Genomic DNA, 9,233 nt, shown 5'->3' with positions numbered 1-9,233 from the left:
CAGTAGTATGGGCAGACACTGAGGAGGCTGCCTAGGGAATCGGGGTAGTGGGGTGGGCAGAATGGCAAGCTGCTTCCTGAGGAGGTGGGTGCCATAGGGAACCTGATACAGCCTGGAAGGGAAGGTGTGCACCCAGGGAAAAAGCCTTGCTGTGATGCCAGCTAGGGAAAGGCATACATCCAAGCGCAGAAAAGTTCAACAAAACCAGGGTGAGAGACTGGAGAGGCCTGTGGCCACCCAAAATTGCAGGTCTAGTGCACACAGAGGTGAGCAGAAAGTGCCCATACAGCAGTGCCTGCAGCCCCAAAAAGCTTAGAGGGATGCACAGCACAATCACACAGGTACACTGAATGCCAGGCAAAACAGCCTAAAAGCTGGGGACTGGGAGAGACATCTGGGGGTCTGATGGGATCCACCTGTCCTGATGATGGAAATACTTATTTGCTTGTAAACTGGTGGGACTGATTGAGAGGGCTTTAAACTAGAATTGATGGGGGAAGGGGACACCATCAGAAGAGCTGAAGGTAAGCCAAGGGTTGACATGGCACTGCCTGAGGGTGGCAATGTTAATGGGAGCATTTACGCTGCTCCAGGGAGCACTGAGGGTTTAGGAGTTCATCAGAAACGCTTGTACACCAACACACACAGTATGAGAAACAAACAGGATGAACTGGAAGCATTAGTCAGTTCCCAGAGCTATGATGTCATTGGTATTAGTGAGAGTTGGTAGAATGTCCCAAGATTGGAGTGCTGGAATGGAGGGCTATAGATGGTTCAGAAGGGATAGGTAGGGCAGGTGAGGTGGAGGAGTTGCACTATATGTAAAAGACAGATTTGACTGTACAGCCCTTACAGTTAAGGGATGATGTGGTCGAGAGCCTCTGGGTGAGGACTAGGGGGATGGAAAACAAAGGAGATGTTGTAGTGGTTGTCTACTACTGATGGCTCAGCCAGGATGTTAGTACTTATGAGTTATTCTATAGGCAATAATGAGAAATCTCTGGATCAGTAGCCCTTGTCCTTATGACAGATTTCGACTTCCCAGAGATCAGTCATTTTAGTAAGGCTTTTGATACATGTCCCTCACGGTATCTTTCTGGACAAGTTGTCCAACTGTGGGATGAGCAGGTTCATGGTATGCTGGGTGAAGAACTGGCAGAACGGCAGGGCTCAAAGGGTTGTAGTGAATAGGGCTACATCTGGCTGGTGACCAGTCACCAGCAGTGTTCCTCAGGGCTCAAGTCTAGGGCCAGTTCTGTTCAATATTTTTATCAATGATCTGGAGGCAGGAGTTGAATGCACCATTAGCAAGTTTGCTGAGGATACTAAACTGGGAGGTGCTGTTGACTCTCTTGAGGGACAAGAGGCTTTGCAGAGGGATCTAGACAGATTGGAACATTGAGCAATCATCAATGACATGAAATGTAGCAAGAACAAATGCCAGATCCTGCACCTGGGATGGAGTAATGCTGGACACAAATAGAAGAGAGCTGGCAGCTCTTTAAGGACATTTTTCTTAAAGTACAACAACTCTCCATTCCCATGTGCAAGAAATCAGGCAAGGAAGGCAAGAGACCAACATGGCTGAGTAAGGACCTCTGAGTCAAAGTGAAACATAAGAGGGAAATGCATAGGCAGTGGAAGCAGGGACACCCATCCTGGGAAGATTCTATGATTGAGAGCAGCCCTGAGGAGAAGGACTTGGGGGTGTTGGTTCATGAAAAGCTCAACATGAGCCGGCAATGTACACTTGCAGCCCAGAAAGCCAATCATATTCTGGGCTGCATCCAAAGAGGCATGACCAGCAGGTTGAGGGACGTGATCCTGCCCCCCTACTCTGCTCTTGTGAGACCCCACCTGGAGTACTGCATCCAGCTCTGGGGGCCCCAGTACAGGAGAGACATGGAGCTGTTGGAGAGAGTCTAGAGGAGGGCCACGAAGCTGATCAGAGGGCTGGAGCACCTCTCCTGTGAGGACAGGCTGAGAGAGTTGGGGTTGTTCAGCCTGGAGAAAAGAAGGCTCTGGGGAGATCTAATTGTGGCCTTCCAGTACCTGAAGGGGGCGCCTACAGGAAAGCTGGAGAGGGACTGTTTATCAGGGAGTGTAGTGACAGGACAAGGGGTAATGGGTTTAAGCTGAAGGAGGGTCGATTTAGATTAGATATTAGGAAGAAATTCTTTACTGTGAGGGTGGTGAGGCACTGGAACAGGTTGCCCAGAGAGGTTGTGGAGGTCCCCTCCCTGGAAGTGTTTAAGGCCAGGTTGGATGGGGCTTTGGGCAACATGGTCTAGTGGAGGGTGTCCCTGCCCACAGCAGGGGGATTGGAACTAGATGATCTTTGAGGTCCCTTCCAACCCAAACCATTCTTTGATTCTAAGAATATAGGGATACTGCCCAGGAGTGTAGGGATGGGATCAGGAAAGCTAAGGCACAGCTGGAACTAAATTTGGCAAGGCATGTGAGGAGTAATAAGAAGTGCTTCTAATGGTATGTTAGTTAGAAAAGGCAGACAAAAGAAATTGTCATCGTTCCCTCCCCACTCAAAAAATGAGACAGGGGATCTGGTGAAAACTCGCATGGAGAAGACTGAGGTACTCAACTGGCAATTGCTCTTCCCACATCTCTCGAGTTCCTGAATCTCAAGGCAGGGACTGGGGGAATGAAGTCCCTCCCATCATAGGAGAAGTTCTACTTCAGGACCACCTGAGGAACCTGAACATACACAAGTCCATGGGACCCAATGAGATGCATCCCAGGGTCCTGAGGGAACTGGCAGATGTAGTCACTAAGCTGCTCTCCATTCTAATTGAAAAGTCATGACAGTCAAGCAAAGTCCCCAGTGAGTGGAAAAAGGGAAACATCATGCTGATTTTTTAAAAGAATAAAAGGAAGGACCCTGGGGACTACCAACCAGTCAGCCTCACATCCATGCCTGGTAAGATCATGGAACAGAGCGAGTCCAGAGGAGGGCCATGAAGATGATCAGACGGCTGGAACACCTCTCCTATGAGGACAGGCTGAGAGAGTTGGGGTTGTTCAGCCTGGAGAAGAGAAGGCTCCAGGGAGACCTTATTGTGGCTTTTCAGTGTATAAAGGGGGCTTATAAGAGAGAGACTTTTTACCAGCACCTGCACTGATAGGAGAAAGGGCAATGGTTTTAAACGGAAAGATGGTAGATTTAGATTGGACATAAGGAAGAAATATTTTACGATTAGGGTTATGAGACAATGTGTCCTGGTTTCAGCTGGGATAGAGTTAATTTTTCCTAGTAGCTGGCATAGTGCTGTGTTTTGGATTTAGTATGGGAAATGGCTGGGCATCAGTCGGCGGGTGGTGAGGAACTGTTTTTCATTTGAAAAAGTTGTTTTTCTTGTGTTTTATTTCTCTCTTTTTGTTATTTTGTTTTTCATTACAATTTTTGTTATTTTATTTCAATTATTAAACTGTTCTTAGCTCAACCCATGAGTTTTCTCACTTTTACCCTTCCAATTCTCTCCCCCCATCTCACCAAATGTGGGAGGAGTGAGTGAGCGGCTGTGTGATGCTTAGTTTCCGGCTGGGGTTAAAGCACGACAGTCCTTTTGGCACCTAACTTGGGGGCTGAAGGGTTGAGACAACGACAGATCTGACCAGAGTGTGTTAGAACAAATTTGTTATAAGCATTCATGATATTAGTTTAATAGTTGCTGCTCACAATGTTGTATTATTTGTTCTCAGGGCTGTGTCATGTAATGCCTAGCTTGCTGTATATATTCCCTGTGCTGCTGTTTATCATCTCTGCAAGATGGATCAAAGTCACCGTTTTGTTGTACTTTGTAACACTGGGTTATGATATGATAAAATTACTGTTTGTGAGACTAATCTGGTATTTGTACTCAGCATTGCTGTCATCTCCATATTTCTGGAGCCATCTCATGGAAACCATTATTAATTACACTCTTTACCTTTTCTTCTGAGAGCGCCATCTATGGGGGAATGTTGTGGTTTAACCCCAGTGTCCTGGTTCTGGCAAGGATAGCGTTAATTTCACAAGGAGCCAGGACAGGTGACCCAAGCTGGCCAGGGGCTATTCCATACCATGTGACCTCATGCTCACCATAAAAGGGGGGCTAGTCAGGAAGGAGGTGGGTGGTGTGGTTTCGGTGTGGTTCCGGGACTAGCTGAGTGTCCGGTCGGTTGGTCGGCCGTTGGATCGGTAAATTGTTCTCTGTTATCACCCATTGTGAATATCTGTTATCAGTACTGTTGTGGATTGTTTTCCCTCTCCCTTGCTGTCCCAGTAAACTGCCCTTATCCCAACCCTCGAGTCTTTGCCGTTGTTTTTCCGTTCTCCTCCCCATCCCACCGGGGGAGGGGTGAGCGAGCGGTTGCATGGCACTCTGCTGCTGGCTGGGCCTAAACCACATCACCCAGCCAGTAACATCCTCAAGGGGATGGGGAGAAGAATGGAAAAAAAACCCCATGAGCTGAGATAAAGACAGTTTAATAGGATAACAAAGGAAGACATGGCGGACACCAGCAGCAGTGATGCACAAATGCAATTGCTCACCACATCCAAAAGGAAAATAAAACAATCTGATCCCCAATCTGTTTCCGAGTAGCAAATCTGCCTCCTGGCTAGCTTCCCCAGTTATATACAGAGCATGACATTATATGGTAGGGAATATCCCTTTGGCCAGTCTGGGTCAGCTGTCCTGGCTATGCTCTCCCAGCTTCTTGTGCACCTGGCATGGTGTGAGAAGCTGAGAAGGCCTTGACTTAGTGTAAGCACTACAACTACCTAGCAACAACTAAAAACATCACTGTGTTATCAACATTATTCTCAGTAATACTAAGTCCAAAACACAGCACTATACCAGCTACTAGAAAGAAAATTAACTCTATCCCAGCTGAAACTATTACAGCAAAATCAAATGTAACCAAGACTATTGCTGCTAAGGGCGACCATTGTATAGTCCTATCCCTGTGTTAGTTAATGTATATCTAAACAATGTACTAATGAAGACATGATTGTCAAGAAATAGAAGCATAACTGATAAATTGTTAGTTTGACCAACAAGCCTTGAAGAATCATTGAGGATTGCCAAAGAAGGAGGAAATTAGGGGAAAGGTAATTCCAACAGGGAGAGATCGCGACCACCGACCCATGGACCACCCACCCCAATTATACCACCTACTCAAGATAAAGGCGGAGAAAAGAACTGAGCATGCGTTCTAGTTTGCATGCTAGGTGAAGAAATCTAAACCAATCATTTAATAGAATAACAATGCATATGTATTAGAAAGATGAATATGTTAATGTTGTATGTATAAATAACCACTGATTTGGAGCTTTGGTGTGCTGTCTTGGGACAGACACCCGTATCTGTGCAAATATGCAATAAAATACCTCTGCTCTGTATGTATATTGGTGTGTTGCACACTGGGTAAACGAACCCCCAGTTTTGGGACAACAAGACCAGGACAGTATCCACCCCTTACTCCATACCATCTACGTCATGCCCAGGTCTTATACTTCCCAATACATTCCAATTAATCACCATCACTTTTCCTGTCTTTTGATATGTACACACAGATATCGTTCCCTTAGTCTATGGGCCATCCCCCTAAAATGTCCATTGAGATCATTTAGTCCATGATTTTAGGCTCCATCTGTCATAACAGTCTCTCAGGGCAGGAGAGATGGTGTGTGGTGTTGGATTGTTGCATGCTGCGTCTGGAGCTCACAGCTGGGGTATCTGGCACGGCCTAATGCCCACAGTCTGCAACTTGCAGATATCGGTCTTGAGGAAGTTGTTGTGTGGTGACTGCTGAAGCCAGTTCTAGTTCCGTCATTGCTGCACTTTGCTCGGTTTCATCAAAGTTCATCCTTCATTAATTTGAGGGATTCTTACTGTAATAACATTGATACGGCATATAGCAATTGTAATAGTTGATGACATACAATGGCAGAGTTACTTAGGAATTAACATCATAGAATTTAATTTATTGACTATTCTCACCCAAAATCAACTACCCTTGAGGGATGCATTGGACTTCTCCATCTTTCCACATCACCCACCGAGTGCACCCAGGTCCTTGAGCAAAAGCAACCCTACGTACGGGTTTGCCTTTGCCCATGACAGGAGTAACCAAGGCTGTCTTCCCTAACATATTATTCATGTGCACTACAGGAACATTATCTAATCAGTTTCATGATCTGTAGAGGGGACCCTCCCTTTAAACATCCAGTCCAGCACCAGCAGTTGGGGTGCCAGGAGGAGCTGTGCTTCAGTGCCAATCACTTCTGAAGCAGATCGAACCCCTTCATCTGCTGCCAATATCTCTTTTTCCGTTGGAGTGTAGCGGGCCTCGGATCCTCTGTATCCCCAACTCCAAAACCCCAGGGGTCGACCTCGAGTCTCCCCTGGTGCTTCCTGCCAGAGAATCCAGGTAGGGCCATTCTCCCCAGCTGTGGTGTACAGCACATTTTTCACATCTGGTCCTGCCTGGACTGGCCCAAGAGCTACGGCATGAACTATTTCCTGTTTAATTTCTTCAAAAGCTTGTCGTTGCTCAGGGCCCCATTTGAAATCATTCTTTTTCCGGGTTACGTGGTAGAGAGGGCTTACTATCAGACTGTAATTCGGAATGTACATTCGCCAGAAACCCACAATGCCTAAGAAAGCCTGTGTTTCCTTTTTGTTGGTCGATGGAGACATGGCTGCTATTTTGTTAATCACATCCATTGGGATCTGACGATGCCTGTCTTGCCATTTTATTCTAAAAAACTGGTTCTTCTGTGCAGGTCCCTTGACCTTACTTTATTTTATGGCAAAACCAGCTTTCAGAAGGATTTGGACTATTTTCTTCCCTTTCTCAGAGGCTTCTTCTGCTGTGTTGCCCCATACAATGATGTCATCAATGTACTGCAGGTGCTCTGGAGCTTCACCCTTTTCCAGTGCAGTCTGGATCAGTTGTTGTGGTTTAGCCCCAGCCAGCAGCCGAGCACCACAGGGCTGCTCGCTCACCCCTCCCCCCGGTGGGATGGGGAGGAGAATGGGAAGAGAAAGGTGAAACTTGTGGGTTGGGATAAGGACAGTTTAATGGGACAGCAAAGGGAGAGGAAAACAACAACAGTACTTAACAGAATATACAAAACCTGGTGATAACACAAGGCCATTTATCGACCTGACAACTGACCAGACACTCAGACCCTCCCTCCCAGAGCTGGAGCCTTACCCAGCTGTCCCTTCCCTGACTAGCCCCCATTTATGGTGAGCATGATGTCACATGGTCTGGAATACCCCCTTGGCCAGTTTTGGTCACCTGTCCTGGCTCCTTGTGAAAATTAACTCTATCCTAACTGAAATCAGGACATCAGTCCATGGCAAATGGTGGGGCTGTGTTTCCACCCCTGGGGCAGTCGATTCCAGGTGTACTGGACACCCCTCCAAGTGAAAGCAAACTGTGGCCTGCACTCTGCTGCCAAAGGGATTGAGAAAAATGCATTAGCGATATCAGTTGTGGCATACCACTTGGCTGCCTTTGACTCCAGTTCATATCGAAGTTCCAGCATGTCTGGCACGGCAGCACTCATTGGCAGTGTGACTTCATTCAGGCCATGATAGCCTACTGTCAGCCTCCACTCTCCACTACACTTTCACACTGGCCATATGGGACTGTTAAAGGGTGAGCAAGTTCTGCTGATCACTCCTTTGCTCTCCAGTCAATGAATCAGCTTATGGATGGGAATCAGGGAGCCTTGGTTGGTGCAATATTGCTGCCAGTGCACTGTTGTGTTCTTCGACCCTCAGCAACTCCACAACAGAAGGGTCTTCCGAGAGACCAGGCAAGGTAGGTATCTGTTTAATTTCCTCTGTGTCCAAGGCAGCTATTCCAAAATCCCATCAGTACCCTTTTGGTTCCTTGAAATACACTCTCCAGGGGTAGTCTATGCCCAGAATGCACAGAGCATCTGGGCAAGTCACAATGGGGTGCTTTTGCCACTCATTCCCAGTGTCCTGGTTTTGGCTAGGATAGAGTTAATTTTCACAAGGAGCCAGGACAGGTGAGCCAAGCTGGCCGGGGGCTATTCCATACCATGTGACATCATACTCACCTGTCTTGGTTTTACCCCAGCTGGCAGCTGAGAACCATGCAGCTGTTCACTCACTCACCCCATTGGGATGGGGGAGAGAATTGGAAAAGTTAAAGTGAGAAAACACATGGGTTGAGATAAAGACAGTTTAATAAGCAAAGCAAAAGCAACACACACAAGCAAAGCAAAACCAGCAATTCATTCACCACTTCCCATTGGCAGGCAGGTGTTCAGCCATCTCCAGGAAAGCAGGGCTCCGTCATGCGTAATGGTTACTTGGGAAGACAAACACCATCACTCCAAATGCCGCCCCCCCCCTCCCCCAAGCTCTTTATAAACTGAGCATGATGTCATATGGTATGGAATATCCCTTTGGTCAGTTTGGGTCAGCTGTCCTGTCTGTGTCCCCTCCCAGCTTCTTGTGCAGCCCCAGCCATCCCAGTGGCAATGAGGTGCTAGAAGCAGAAAAGGCCTTGACTCTGTGTAAGCACTGCTCAACAACAACAGGTCTATATAACAAAAACATCTCTATATTATCACCACTGTTTTCAGCACAAATCCAAACCATATCCCCATACTAGCTACTATGAAGAAAATGAACCCTCTCAGCTGAAACCAGGGCATCACCATAAAAGGGAGCTAGTCGGGGAGGAAAGGTCTGAGTGTGGGCTGAGCATCTGGTAAATTGCTTTCTGTTATCACCCATTGTGAATATCTGTTATCAGTACTGTTGTTGATTGTTCCCCTCTCCCTTTGCTGTCCCAGTAAACTGTCCTTATCCCAACCCTCGAGGCTTTGCCTTTGTCTTTCCCATGCTCCTCCCCATCCTGCCGGGGGAGGGGTGAGCGAGCGGCTCCGTGGTGCTCAGCTGCCAGCTAGGGCTAAACCACGTCAGTCCTTTTTGGCGCCCAACGTGGGGCTCGAGGGGTTGTGATAACAACAAGTCTGACCCAAGCGTGTTAAAACAAAGTTGTTATAAGCATTTATAATGTTATTGAAACAGTCACTGGTCATAATGATGTTTTGTTTGGTCATATGGCTCTGGTTTCTAAACCCGTGTTTACTCTATGTAATCCCTGCGGCGCTGTTTATCACCTCTGGGAGAGGGGTTCGTGTTCTCATTTTGTTGTACTGTGTGATAATGACTTATGAT

Source organism: Balearica regulorum, chromosome W, assembly GCF_011004875.1.
Source record: "Balearica regulorum gibbericeps isolate bBalReg1 chromosome W, bBalReg1.pri, whole genome shotgun sequence".
Classification (NCBI taxonomy): Eukaryota; Metazoa; Chordata; class Aves; order Gruiformes; family Gruidae; genus Balearica; species Balearica regulorum.
Note: the sequence above shows the minus strand (reverse complement) of the source record.